This window comes from Lepisma saccharinum, chromosome 10, assembly GCF_977018435.1.
Source record: "Lepisma saccharinum chromosome 10, izLepSacc3.1, whole genome shotgun sequence".
Taxonomy (NCBI): Eukaryota; Metazoa; Arthropoda; class Insecta; order Zygentoma; family Lepismatidae; genus Lepisma; species Lepisma saccharinum.
In genome coordinates this window covers 15712091-15727717 of record NC_139238.1, presented here as the reverse complement: position 1 = coordinate 15727717, position 15627 = coordinate 15712091, and the positions used below count along the sequence as shown (strand labels likewise).

Below are 15627 nucleotides of genomic sequence, written 5' to 3'. Positions count from 1 at the left end.
AAGCTTTATTTGAGCTTCCTAGGCGAAATAGGAGAGGAGTTACAGCACATTTATTTTGGTCTGTCTACGCAAGCCTACACGCTTACGAGCAGCTAAGTCACGTACTTTTTCCATTACAGATATCTGAAAGTGAGCGAGTACACAGTTCGGTTAAGCGGTCGTTCGGTTGACCGACGTTCGGATAATCGACGCTCTACTGTACTTACAGGACAGACACTCAGATAAAAGTGACGAGGAATTTGAATAAAGTGACTATATTGATGACATGATATTTCCCAAATGATTACAACCACTCTCAAACTTGATGACAGGTGAGCAGCTTAAATTTCAAAAGACAATGCGGAATTCACAGGCGATGTTATTAGTCCTTTACTGTAATATTTATAATAATAGTAATGATAACGATAATAATAATAATTATTTTTCACTTGCTATTTATTAACAGAAAATGCCTATAGAAAAATCTGATAAACGAACTGTAAATCAGGATATGGACAGTATATCATGTACAGAACCTTCAAGGCGGCCATCTTGGATTTCGGACGTCATGTATGGTTTCTGACACATTGTAATACATGATTGCATGCCTCCAAATGAAAGCATCCTCCATACACATGTCTTCCGTTCGTGTAAAAACCCAACGAACTTACAAATGGTCAAAATTACTCCTAAAGGAGTTAAGGAGATATGGTCGTTTTTGTTTGTTAATGTCTATTAATGACATGAAAACATACATTTTAAACGGTAATGGCGTCATGTCCAGGAGCATATAGGGGGTTCTAGGGGAACAGCCGTTTAATACAATTACAAATGTGTATTTAAGCTAGAAAAATACACATGTATTATTTTATCATTTTTTTTATTGCAAGTGGTTCACCAGGAAAACGCTCCTTTGCCCCCTCTGGCGTTGTCACTGTTTCAGCTGTGAACTTTCGACATGTCAGCATAGTTGAATAATATGCTAATATAACAATGTGCAATAGTTCCCTCTCTCCTTTTCCAGCGTAAGTTTTCAATTTTTCAGTTTTGAAGTTATTTCAAAAATTTGGCAACACTGGTTCCATTATGCTCGCGTTAATATAACAACAGCTCCTGTTTTACTCTTGCTTCCCCTCCCCCATCATCTTTTTTTACTTTTCTCTCATAAAAGAAATGTTGCTTCATTACATTCCGCTTCGCATGCGTTCGTTCCAGTTCGGCAACCTTCGGCCACCTTCGGTTTCTCGATTTGTTTTGCCCACCCCTGGCGTCAGGCAGCGGGGTTTTCGTGGTTCGGCTTCGCGAGTAGTCCGTGTAACGAGGCACTGGCAACATGGGGAAGCAATTCGCTTGACCTGGGACCGCTGCCAGACACTCTTTTTTTAAGTTTTTTTATCCTTCCCTCCCTGCCTAACCTTTCCAGTGTTGCTCTTTTTGAGTTCGGTGACCTTAACAGTTTGATGGGGGGAAATTTGTAACCATTGTGCTGTTTACACCGGGACAAAACGCAGCGGAGATGTTGGCGAAATTGATTTAGTTCATCGTTTCCCCCCATTATCAACCTGTGACAGTGGCGACGACACGTGCCATAATAGCTATCGTGCGCGTTATCACAACTTGACGATGCAACATGTGGAAGAGTGTTAAAGAGTACGAAAATGAGAAAAACCTATGCAATGAGTCTTCGCTTGCAGTTTAGATTGCTAGTCAGCAAGTACAATGATAATCCCATGCAGTTCATTTGACAACGAGCGGAAAGAAGTGCATGTGATCGTTGTGTTTTTGTCTTCGAGTGAGTTTGCAACCAAATTTTAGTGCTGAAGTGAGAATGCAGAGTGATTCAATAGTGTTTTGTGCTTATACATTTCTCTCTTGCACCCTATTTTAAATGACGAGTTGTTGCAACAGTTGAAAAGGTGCAAAGTGGTGACCGTTATACGTGTGATTGTGACGTGTACTTTTAAAGCCTTACCTGTGAAAGTACGTTATTGCCGTCGAACGCCAGGAACCCGAGAGGGTGAAAAAACCTTGTCAGAAGGGGAGGATAAAACACGCCTCGTGGTGATCAATAAAGGGAAACGTGGAGGTAAGTGAAGGGTAGTTTAAGGGTGGGGGTAGTTGTAGTTGCCCGTACGCATTTAGATTCGCTCCGGCAGACATTTTGAAAATTTATAAATTGTGTATAGTTGCTTATTATATATAGAATGGTTGATAATGTCATTTCTGTTAAGTGCGACAACTTTTATCAGCTAGAATGTTTGAAGCGACTTTAATTTTTACCAAGTCTTAACATGTGGTGAAAATTTACATGTTCATTCCTGTCTCAGCAAAAAGTGAGGGGAGGGGGATTTGTGAGGGAGGGGACAGACACTTTAATAAGGGGGGCGAAGGGGACATTAACACCCCTTTTCTGGTCGCAAATTTGTAGTCTTGGTGCTTACCCAATGCTTCTTTTTTTTGTTTATATACCACACTACATTTACTATACTCTTAAATATCATATGAAAATTTGTGTAGATAAACGTTCTGTAACCAAGTTTTCTTGTATTTTGGGGTGGGAGCTTGGCAGACCGTTTAAACCACGCAGAGAAAACCAGACATATGGTGTTTATTGTGAAAAAGAATGATTAGATTGTAGCAATTGCAAGCAACAGAATCAACATTTCTCGATATACCAACGATTGTAAAATATTCCTTCCGCTTAGTACAGTGGTTCACAACCAAGGGGCCGCGGATTGAAAACAATCTTAAAATCCACTATTTTCCAAGTATATTGTCATATAGTTTCGTTTATTTTGATAAATTTAAATTATTCGCAAAAGACAAAAGAGAATCCTATTTTTTGTTTAACACTTACGATTTTGTTAAAATGCATATTCTAATAACTTTCTCTTTAATTTCTTTAATGAGCTTAAAATAATTCTATTTTGAATTCATTTAATTGAAAATTTGCTGTTGCATGCGGAGATTCTGAATACAATTTACAAACAGGCTTGGAAAAATAAGTTGCAACAATTGTTTGTTTCCTCGGTACGACACCAGGGGTGCCCATCCCTCCCCCAAGGCCAATGGCACGTCCCTCTCCCGCAAGATATTGTCATAATTTTCATAAAGTATTTAATTACTACAGCTTTCCTATTACTGAAAGTAGCTTTTTTTTAGCTTTACTGAATGCTTTACTTCGCTTGCCCCCTAATTTTTTGTTTTCTTCATCTGACGGGATAAATATAGCGTACTTTGTAACACAAGTGATTTCGAACCCTCCCCTCACCCCCTCATTGCACATATTGCAGCATAGTGCCAAGGTGGAAACGTTTTTTACATGTATTTTACAAAGTTATATAGACCTACGTGCTGAATTTTATATTATTTTAAGGAACCACGTCCCTAACTTTGATGGCGCTGTCCGCGCCATTATCACCCCCTGTGGACACCTTTGGATGCCACTAACATTTGAGTATATAAAGACAAGCAGTGGCATGCAAGTGGTAAACTGTGGTATCTGACGATTTGGAATCTGGAAAAGGAGAAACGTTTAGAACCAGTGGATTAGTATGTAACAGAGTATTAAATAAGTTTTTCAATAAATGTCAGGATCGGCCTTTGAATTAGCATTAATCCGAGGAAGGCTCGATGAGTTGTATATTAATTTGAGTTAAGCACATATTCAAATTGTAATTTTCCTTATTTCACGCAAAACACGGTTTGGTATTTTTGCTCTATTTTCTGTTTCTTGTACACGAACTAGAGTCACTATTGCATACATGACACAAGCACACACATAGAAAGATAGCCGGTTGGTATGGCATGTGACTGCCATGCGGGAGACCCGGGGTTGTTGAATTTAGGTAGGAATTTCTCATGAAGCGGCTCTGAGGTTTACCCAGCCTCTAATAAATGGTTCCTGGGGGCACCCCTCGGAGTCAAAGGTGGCGGGACATGGTGCCGATCACACAACCTCCACAAATGACCGAGCTCTTCCGTCCAAACCTTTGTGCCTTGTTGGAATTCACAATGGCAGAAAAAAGTTTTAATGATAGCTTGGGTGTTATTAGTTCTTTACTAGAACAGTAAATCAATTATGTATTAACAGTGTACAAATTAATGTTTTTCTTTTGCGGGGAAGCCAAGAGATGTCATCTTCTGCTGAACCTTGTAGCTCATACATGATAATTATTACTATGTACAAGAGGTAGAAAAGAAAACATAAAATAAAACATAAACATCCTCACACAAATATACGAGGGTCAATCAAAAAGTTAGTTCCACTAGCATGAAAGAAATAGGGTATGGAATATGGAGGGTAGTTCTTGTATTTACATGAAAGTAAAATATATTGTAGCTATATTCTCATTCATTGTCACTGTTTATTGTATAGAATTTCTTGTTTCAATAATTGTTATTGTATGTCGTAAGAAGAAAAAAAATGCCGGTCCCTGTGCCGGAGTGGTTAGCATATCGCGCTACGACGCCAGGGTTCCCGGGATCGAATCTTGGCCTGGGCGCGGATGTTTGTGAGTGTCCATTCATCAATTTTATCACAGCATCACTCATACTCATCTTCGCAAATTAGCCAAAAGTGGCACAAGAAGCGAAGTAAAATAGAAGCAAATCAATCAATCAATCGACATAAAAAAAATAATAGTCATTTCCTTGTTCTTCACGAAATTTTAACTGATGTCATGCAGACTCGTACACCAGCTCATTTCGATCCTCTCTGGAAAATAGGTATGGTTCATTTCAACTCGCAAGAGGGCAGAAAATATGTTATTTGCATAGCTAATAGAAATAAAGTTCAATTAATATTGGAACAGAATCACCAACGCAAGATAAGCGTGTTAGATCGAGAAAAATGAGTATAAAGTGCAGAAACAAGGTTATGTTGTTTTTCCTACTTCACAATTTAATAAAGAAAGAAATTGTTTCACAGTTTAGTAAATTAGATAAATTAATTTTATGTGACTAGTCACGCAACATGAACTTCACGATTAAAATTTCTCCCTAAACTTTTAAAACATTTTCTTGAACAAGATGTATAAAAGTTAATAATTTAATAAAATAATAAAACAGTATGTACACCAACTGTTTCATATGTAAAGAAAAATAGCTGAAAAAAACATTTGTAATGGACAACCAGTCATTTTGAGGATGTAGAAAAAGTGCTTCCCCTTGGTTTCAATAATAATAATTCTGAATAATATTGGTTTATATTCAAGGTGAATTGATTTAAATCAGGTGGTTTAAATCACTTTAAGGAAACAATTTATAGAATAACGTACATGAGAATTTTGTATGTACCAAAATCACTTTTGGTGAAAGTACATTAATCTCGTAATTATTTAATGGTGTTTGTTAGGCTCTAAGAAAGGAAAATAAAGGAAACAAAATATATGTACTGATGAGGTGGAGCTCAAACAAAAGGAAATGTGATATGTAAACTGCAAACACACTTAAAATTATCTCGATTAAAAATTCAATAATTTTATAGGCAAAAATAGCAAACATCTTGTGTAGAATAACATACAAAATACTAATCATGTTAAACCGTAAACACTGTTATTATCATTAAATTGTAATTGAACATGTCAGCTGATATTTTACAAAATATCATTAGAAAAATCGTCAAAAATTAAGCAACAAAAATTGTTTCAAGTTGCAATTATATAGTACATCCAGAATGTTCTATTTTCACTGGAAGAAACGTTACTGAAATTATTATAGTTTTATTAATACACTCAACAAGTATTTCCATAGTACGTTCACATACACAGTATCAAGAACAGAAAAATGTATATTTCCAAATATTTTTTTTTCTTTAATTAAACTGTTCAAATATTTTACTGGCCCGGTTACCAGAAAAGGCCGTTCTATAGGGTAAAACATATATAAAAACCATACAAGCAATTTTAAGAATGTTTTTTTAAATAAAAAAAAATCGATTTAAATAGAAAATAATGAAAAACGTTTTTATCCACCCTGTTTATTTATCTTATTTCATAATGGTTATTATTCTTATTATAATACTTATTTTCATATTTATTATTATTTACATTCTTATTTGTTCTATGAAAGGCTTAACCACCCCTACAAAAAATTTCTGGCGACGCCCATCATATAAATAAATGTTTTGTTGGTTCCGGCTGACACATTTAATTGGGTACTTTACATGTACCGTACATGCTGCAAGACAAATACTTATATATTTTGATTTATAATAGCGATAGTCGACATCCGTGGCGGAGTGGTTAGCACAGCGTGCTACGATGCCATACGTCTCGGGTTCGAATCACGGCCTGGGCATGAGCGTTCAGCAAGTATCCCTTTATGAGTGTCATCACATTAACTCAACGTTGGTATTAGTAAAAAGTGGTGTTCAATGTTTTGCTTGCTGTATTTATGGCACAATCTTTGTTGATCTACTCTCTGATCAACAAAACGAGTTTTGGGGAAATGAACTTGTCCTTACCTGACAGGCAACCAGATTTACCTTGGACATAAGTGGGTTGCATAAGTGGCAGGCTTATGAAACTCTTGCAGGAAACTGGTTTTCAAGTTTCTGGGGTGGTTCAAGTACACAAGAAGTATTTGGGCCTCCACGATGGTGTAGTATTGTGACGGGAAAAAATAGCAGCAACCAATGAACATAAACATTAGCCTTGTCACTGTGAAGGACTTTTAATTCAATGGAAGCGTCACACTGTAAATTGTTCGCGACAACCATTCATAATGCGCAGCTCTTCGGGGATTTATCTGATTAAAATCGTGTGCAATGGCATGTGAACTTCCCTCCCTAGACATCACTTTGATCTCGATGCGTTACCGATGCGCTAAATAAATTTTAAGGCATTTTTCTAACACCTCGAAAAGGAGCAAATTGGTACAAGAATTCAGTCATAACGTTTTACTGGTTAAAGATACGTCGAAAACACCTTCACCATTGCATTTCTCGTGAAATTCTAGCCTTATTTGATATATCATATCACCCCCTTCCTATTTAAAATTCTGAAGTTGAATTCAAGATGGCCGCCGACCACGCGGCTGGCGTCAATGTGGTTCCCTCTTGGCCTGATAACGATTGGTCATCACCATTTCCATGTTGCGCGCTGCAGTGACCTTGTACCGAGGGTGTTAAGTGACTTTTTGAGCCACCCTGTATAAGAATCAATAAATGAATTCTTTCCTCTTCCCCATGCCGTAGTAGTGCCCTACAAACCTGGAACCCTCCAGTCACTGAGGGAATGAGCTTTCTCTGACCACTTCCGCAGTGAAAACATTCTGTTGCGTGAGGTGGGTGGGTGGGGACTGACGAAAGCAGATGTGAATCAATTACGGGGGGAAGAGATTCTACATGGATATGTGAACCACATGCACGCTGGTCACATTAATTAAGCATAGGGTCGGAGATAGCTTCGGTTCCTCTGCGCTCCTGATCATCTATAATGTAAACGCGGTGCCGCTAAACTAGGCGAACGGCCAAATATCGTTTAATGGTCGCTGGCACGCTTACGGGTCGCCCCGAAATGAGTTGATAGGACTTTTCATCACCGTGTACTACGACCAGTGGGAAGAAAACACGTTAAATACTTCCTTCAACTTTCTTCACCTACTTTTAACTCATTTTGCGTCTTTTTGCTCTACATTTCAGATCTAGTATGAATTAGGGAGATAGATTTAACTTCAAGACCAAGAAAACCTACATACAATTTCTAAACAACAGTTTCATAACCTTGAAGACGATATGAAACATAATAAAAGCCAAAATATACACCCTGTCGAGAAATAAAAAACATGAAACTAACAGTTTGAATTGTTTGAACTTTCCGCAAAAGTGCGACGCGACACATTCCCAAACCAAAAACTCAATAAGCAAGGTCTTCTTCAGACTCTGTACCAAATACAAATGAAATAAGGTACAAAACAGGAAGATATATACCTATATACACAAAAATAACTCCCCTCCAGACACAAGATTATTAGAAATGTTTATCTGGAAGATTCCTTTCCAGGTGTTCCAGCAGATGACCTTCTCCTGTCAACTGTTGTTTTACCTGACAAGCGATTTAGATAAACATTTCCTTTCATCTGGATCGTGGTTGGACTCCTTATCTCACACTTCTTTTCCTTATTATTTTTTTCTTCGTTCCTCTTCCTTCTTGTCTCCTCCTTCGCGCTTGTCCTTTCCACTCTTTCTAACACCTTCTTCCATTCTTTGTTTATCTTCAGTCCCCCATTCCAGTTCATTATGTCTTCTTCACCTTTCTTCTCTATTTCCTTGGCCTCCTTCCATTTTCTCACTAGTACTCTCTTCTTCCTTCCTATCTGCTTCGTCTCATCACCCTCTATGTCATGTCCTGTTTTTCTCGTGTGTTTAACTATCGTATTTCTATCTCTCTTAAGTCGTACATCATCCCTATGTTGTTTCAACCTGACTTTCAGCCTCTTTTTCGTTTCTTTTATGTACACACTCTGACATTCTTTACACTTGACTTCGTAGATAATCCTTTCCTCTTCCTCTTCTCTGTTTTCCTTTTTCTTGTTTGGAAACAAGGCTTAATGGTGTTAACATTCGCAAAGTCTATTTATGCTGGAAATTATACAAACATCGATGTTGATTTTTATTTTGCACTAGTTTCGTGTGAAAAAACTGAATTTAGTATCAACATAATTATCTAATATTGTGATACAATTCTTGAATATTTTTGAGCAAAAATCTTGGTAAATTTTTTGCATATAATCGGAATACTAACACACTAATATCAATCGATATTTTGAAGAAATTTCAATGTTGCAATTTTCAAGCGTCGGTATCGGTTCAGGCATAGCATGTAGTCTATATATTTTTGAATGTTTGTTTGCTTGAATTGTTGTTTTAGGTCTATATTATGCACAGATAAGCTAATCGAGACTGGACATACACAGGGTATCGAACCTTCGACTTCCTGATTACAGGGCCGGAACCTGGGGCCGAGTGGTTAGCACATCACGCTGCGACGCCAAGGGTCCCGGGTTCGAATCCCGCTCGGGCTTGGTTGTTTGTGAATGTCCATTCATCAATTTCATCACTCATCCCCATCTTCGCAAATTAGCCAAGAAGCACAAAACGCGAAATGAAATTAACTAAATCAATCAATGAATCAATCCTGATTACAGGGCGACGACGTATATATGTATGTGTGTGTGTATTGAGGCTGAGTGGATACGAGTTCAAACCAACCGGTACCAATATGCTTGAAAATTGTAACAATTAAAAGTTGATCGAAATGTTGATTAATATTAGTGAGTGGGTATACCATTCCAATTACACTATATGCATCAATTTACCAGTTTTGTTTTAAAACATTCAAAAATTACATCACAATATTAAAAATCCTGTTATGTAATCACAAATACAGTTTTTTCACCTACATCATGTTGATGCAAAATCAATGGATTTTTGTTGCATGTTTTTAATTTTCTATGATTTCAAACACAAGTGAGCAACAAGTGAACGAACGTTATCGAGTCGGCAATGTCGCGTACGGCATGCTGCGGGCTCGATTACTCGTTGGCGCTTTCGAACTGCACATGGTGACGTCACTTCCGGCAAGACCGTCTGGTTTTTGAACTTTTCGGACACAGCCTCAACCTCGGTCTCATTGTTTTTCATATGTTTGTCTCCTTCTCTGTTTCGGAGAACAACGAAGGGCCTCCCCGATGGCGCAGTGGTAGCGTCGTCGCCTTGTAGTCAAGGGGTCCCGGGTTCGATACACGGTGGAGGCACATGGCACAGTGGTTCGGATCCCACTTTAAACCGTAGGTCCAGTCCCGATTAGCCTTACTGTGCATAAAGTGGACTTAAAACACCAACTAAAAAAAAAAAAAACAACTCGGAGAACCACGACTTTCAAGCTGTGATTACGGTACCACTCCTACAAACGACTGTAGGGTCACTATGCACATTAAGCTGTTTGCTTTTTTTTGGGGGGGGAGGGTGCCTACTCGGTGACGTATTTTTGACTTTATTTCAGGAGGTAGGTTCTTTGGGTATGCAAATTTGTATGTTACCAGTCAGTACACTAAACTATTGCCTTGTGGGTTCTAAGCACTTTTGAACATTGGTTCTAACTTAAATCAGTAAATCTTATGGTAGCATTCACACGTAAATTAAAAACATTTAGAGTACAGTAAAAACTCGTTAATCCGGACCCCGATGAGCCGGACTTCGCTTAATCCGGACAGGCAAAAGGAAAAATAAAAAGAGAATGCAAGGTGTTAAATGTGGCTAGAAGTCAACAAGAGAACTTCGCAAAGAAAAGGCAGTCACCCACTGATGAAATTCTGTTTACCGCAGGCTTTGTACTTTACTGTATAGTGTATTTAGGCCTATGCCCTTTAAATACACCATAATAAACGGAGTTTTAATGCACTTTCTACTGTTCTTTTAGGTTATTTCAGTTAATCCGGACTTTCGTTAAACCGGTCAATTTACCCCCCCCCCATTAGTCCGGATTAACGAGGTTTTACTGTACTTACAAAGAGCTATGAGAATAGTACCACTGAAAACTTTGACCATATTTCTATTGCCAAGTTCAAACTTAACGTCCATCTAACTTTTCTACAGGTTTCTTGTGAACACTTTAGTACTTGTAAAATATCAGCACTATGCCATGAAAACTTAAGTGGAAAACAATGTGCTGTTGTTTCGGCTTGGTCAGTTGCAGAATGGTGTATTTCTTTAATCCACAAGGCTGCATACTTTTCGTTGTTGACTAGACATTAATGATTCATTGAGTTGGTGTTTTAAGTCTACTGTATGCACTGTAGGGACTGGACCTTGCAACGTCTCTCTAGTGCACGTTTTAAAATAAACTTATACCACGGCTACATATATCTTAATCTCAGGGGATAGGTTCTTTATTCGAGAATTCCAAATAAGAAAGCGTTTTATAGCCAAGAGGATATAGTTAAATGCGGATCTATAATCTGAAAACTGTACACATTACAGAGAAAATGTATAACGAAACTTGTATATACATTGAAATATATGCTGATTCCAAATTTACGTCGGTTATATTCTTCTTTTAAATATATGTATAATTGAAAGGACATCTTCTTCTTCTTTTCTTCTCACAATTTTGGGGAAAAGGCTTCTTCTTTTCTATCTTTGATTAGGGAAAAGGCTTCCTCTTCTTTTCTTCCTTCTAATTTATTGTCTTTTCTTTTAAAGTGTAATCTTATTTATTACATATATGTGCTCGTTTTTCCCCGCTTCTTTGGCATTATACAAACGACACAAGCTATATTTATAGAAAGAGTAGGGTCGACTAAACTGACAATAGCGCCACCTCCTATGTAACGACCAAAAGGGGAATAGCCCAGGATCGCTAACAACAAGCGCTGCCTATGGCCCAGTGCGTTTAATAAGAAGCGCAACCGTAAGTGGTTCGGGGCGTCTAATTTGGACACAGCGCCACCGAGGGACGGACAAATACAAAAGCTGACGATGTTCTCCTCGTCAGAGGCATTAAATCAAATTTTGATCACTAGGATCAAAAAGAAGATACATTTCTGAATTCATTTGCTCACTTATTAACTTTCCTAATTGTTTCATATATGAGCATGTTCTTAATTATCTTAATTGGCTATTTACAAATTTAATTCACTACTTCTATAATTTTTATACTCTTCCTTTATGTATTTTGCATTTAATATAATATATATAATCACTCTTCTCCGCTCCTAGTTTCTACAATGAACTCTGCTCTTCTTTATATGACGCGCTGCCATCTATCTTTGCTCTCGGAAAACAGTTCTTCCTTGTGTTTTTCATTGTGTCGTCGGAACTGGCACGTGACAACCTACAGTTTAAAGTGGGATCCGAACCACTATGTGCCTCCACCGGGTATCGAACCCGGGACCCCTTGATTATAGACATTAATGGACACGAATGATATTTCAATTGTGTTTGTTACAGTTAAGAAATTCTTTCAATTACATTTTCTTTGAGGAAGATAAAAACATTCCTGGCAGGGATGAGTAAGTTTCATTTGCTGGGGATAGAATTTTCTGGGGGTAAAATCCCCGGCATCCCCCCCCCCGTTAATTCGCACACTGTGTAGGGCACATAATATATATTATCTCTGAGGGAAATCCCCTCAACTTTTTTTTTTTTTGCGAAATTTCTGAACATGCTACCATCTAAAAATAAACTTTTATAAATAACATTATATGGATTCGGCATTGACCCAGAGTAGTTAAAAAGAGACCGGAACATGAAGCTATTATTTCACCGTCTTTATCATTCACTTCTGAATGCACATTTATTTTCGGTCGGCGGCGTGCACGTTATGGCGATTTACATCTCAACATTTCAAGGCTGATTGTTTTTACACGACTGCTAATCTTAGAGCTGCGATTATAGCACCGGGGGATTGCAGCATGTATTGGGTCTTGTCACGGCGAGACGGGGCGTAAGGGGGTCCGGGCGAGAGTTCGCTTTGGAATGAGTTATTGGGGGATCTCGTGAGGAAGCCGACCGACCTCAATTGCCCTCTCCGTGACTAATCTCCAGCCCTCATCTGCCAGGAACAGATTTATCGATTGGAAAAGTCAGTGCTCGACGGGGATCCCTTGCTCCCCCTCCCCCCCAACGGTTCCGCGCGTTTACAAATGGCGCTGAGGGTACAGAGGAATTCCGAAGCTATTTGCGGAATGCTTGAAAGGAGACGTCTATTCAAGGTGTGACTGTGACGTGGTCAATACTCTAACTGCCGTGGAATGTAGTTCATACTCAACATATACTTCCTCCCAGGTGGCGTGTATAGAAATTCTGCAAGGGTGAGCTTCTTTTTAAATAAAGGGTGTCCAAAAAAACAGGTGTTACCCTCTGATCTTATTCTCAGAACAATTCATGATATGAGGTTAATTAACGAGAAGACCCTCACAATATCGAGATTAGAAACCAAATCAAAAGTCGACCACAGAGCCGTAAGTGTCCAAAAAGTGTGTACATATTTTGAATGATTATAGTTTTCGAGTTTGTTTTTGTTTGAAGTCCACTTTATGCACTGATAGACTAATCTGGACTGGGCCTACAGTTTAAAGTAAACCCCGAAACACTATGTGCCTCAACCGGGTATCTAACCCGATTTCCCTTGTTACCACTTTTCTATCAGGGAGGCACTTGAATAATTATAGAGCCAATGTGCACAAAAATGTATGTAATGTTTTATGGTTTAAATTAAAATTTTAAAAGAACATTTTTTTTATGTTGTCGAAAGTATTCAAACTGATGACTTTTCTGATCTAGATACTGATAATATGGAGCAATGCAATTACAAACATCATGAATGTTTTTGGTTTGGGATATGGAGTTACGTTGATAGGGATTTAGCTATTCATACACACACACGCGTATTATGTGTACATATAGGTATTTACATATGTATGAAATATGCCCAGAATTAATCATTTCATTTTCAAATATTATTAATATTTAAGAAGTGCCGACGTACATGGGGGAGTGGTTATCACAGCGCGTTACGACGCCAGTTGTCCCTGGTTCGAATTCCGGCTTGGGCGTGGGCGTTCTTTGGGAGTGTCCCTTCACCATATGATCACTCATCCTCAGCTTCGCGGTTAGCCAAACGTGGCAAAGGAACGAAGTAAAATAAAACAAATCAAACAATCAATATTTAAAAAGTTGATAAAGAAAAACTAATTTTCGATGTTCTATTCTTACCTTCGTATTATTACTTTAAGGATTTTGGGGGGGGAGGTGAACCCCCAGCCTCTTCTCGGCATGCTCTTTTACTGCTACACTTTACAAATTGTAGATGGGTTGGTTATCCGCGAAGAGTATCACTTTACGTAAGTATAAACTAACAAGATATATTATCTGGACGCTAACACCAGTCAGACATAAAATTAATGATTCCTGTCCACATGTTTTTATATGTCGTTCAGCAATGTAAAAAAAAATAACGCTGAAGAATTCACGCCGCAGGAATTTAAGTTAATACTAACGAAAACCTTATCTAAGGTTAGCGTCTGGTTAAACATAACGAAAAGGAAACGAGCGGTTTAAAACGAATCGACTTGTAAACTTTGAAGCGGACCTGGAATTCATCAGGAAACTGGCCATCGTTGGAAATTTAGATTTTGCAGAGGAAACAGTGGTTTTTTTGGCTAGTGCCAGCAGCGAAAAACCGCCGAGTAAGCACACATGTTTATTTAGTCAGTCAACGTTTGCCATTCAGCAGATCGCGCGCCATTAACGTGAATCGGACTTGAAAGAAGAAGAAAAAACGAGAGGTTAACTTCCACACAAGCATTGAGGTTGTAAATTGTCCCAAAATACAACCTTTAACAGCGGGTCCTGCTTTTCGAGTTATTTCCTTCGGGTCTGCAAAGAATATTTACGAAAGGAAGGATGGGCTGCTTTCGATGGCTGCTTTGCACCAGCAGAGCCATCTTGTGGTCAATTTTGCCCTACCCCTGCACTGGTTAGATTATTTTTAAACAGTGTTAACTGCAGAGTTAGCAATCGCTATCAAGTTTGATTCAGAGAGAAAGTCCAAGTAAATGTCCCTTAACTTGTTCAGTTTCCAATCTTTGGTTGGAATTTTTTTACTGAAATGTGTTCATGGAATTTGCTCAATTTGCAAATCCGAGTTACTATTCCAATTGATTTCAAGTTTTCAAAATTCAGCTCCCATCACAGTTTACAGAATAGGCTTTTCGTCGGCCATTTTTCAACTTTTCAACCTGTTTTGTTGTTCAGAATAACAAGCAGTTACAAAATTTCAGCTCAAAATCTCTAAATTTAGGGTAGTTACCGTGGCACAAAATTTTGGCATCTGCACTCTGACGACATCCGTGATCAGGACCGGAAAATGTTCCAAACATTTCCCTGTTTCTGCGCGGCTCTGAGGCCCACCCAGCCTAGTATAAATGTGTACCCGGGAGCAACCATGGCGGGGGTTAAACGTCGGCCCGGCCTGATGCTGATCACATCATCCCAACTATGGCCGAGATCAATAATATGTGGAGCTCTATATCTCCACATCACCTCATATGCCTTCATGGCATGTGTGCACACGCACATGGATACCTTTGCCTTTTTTTACCTTTTACCTCCGCGGCTTAGTGATTAGCATAGCACGCTATGAAGCCATGAGTCCGGGCGAGTGTCCCTTCATCAAAATTATCATATCATCAATTGCCAAAAGTGGCAGAGAAGCGAAGTAAAATGAAGCAAATAAAACCAAACCAATCCTATAGTTTAGAGCAGATCGGAACCAATGTTCAGTGTTCCTCCACCGAAAATTTTATCCGGAACCTTTTCATTACAAGGCGACAGCGATAAACATTACACCATTGGAGAGACCACATCACTTTAACAACTTCTACACAAGGGCCCAACATAGCGGTAACGTCGTCATCCCAGGTTCGAAGCCAGTTAGAGGCTCATAGTGATCAGGTCTGACTTTAAACTATCCGGTTCCGATTAGCCCATCTGTGCATAAAATGGACCTACAAGAACAAAACTGAAACAAGTTCCTCAATTTTCGAGCATTCGTAATGACTGGAAGCGTAGCTGGGAACCAGAGCGGCCTAACTTCGTTTTATTCCAATTTCTGTAATCCGCCTCTGTCCAGTCATTAATTC

At 38.6% G+C, this 15627-nt stretch overlaps 1 protein-coding gene across 1 annotated transcript in view; it reads left to right on the top strand.

Moving 5' to 3' along the window:
- The first annotated feature begins 1296 nt into the window (after window positions 1-1296).
- Window positions 1297-15627, top strand: part of LOC145993790 (uncharacterized) — a 321611-nt gene continuing 307280 nt past the window's right edge. Inside the window, exon 1 of the mRNA XM_083129591.1 lies at window positions 1297-2065. The gene's annotated coding sequence lies outside the window, so the exon portion shown is untranslated. The remainder of the gene's footprint in view (window positions 2066-15627) is intronic.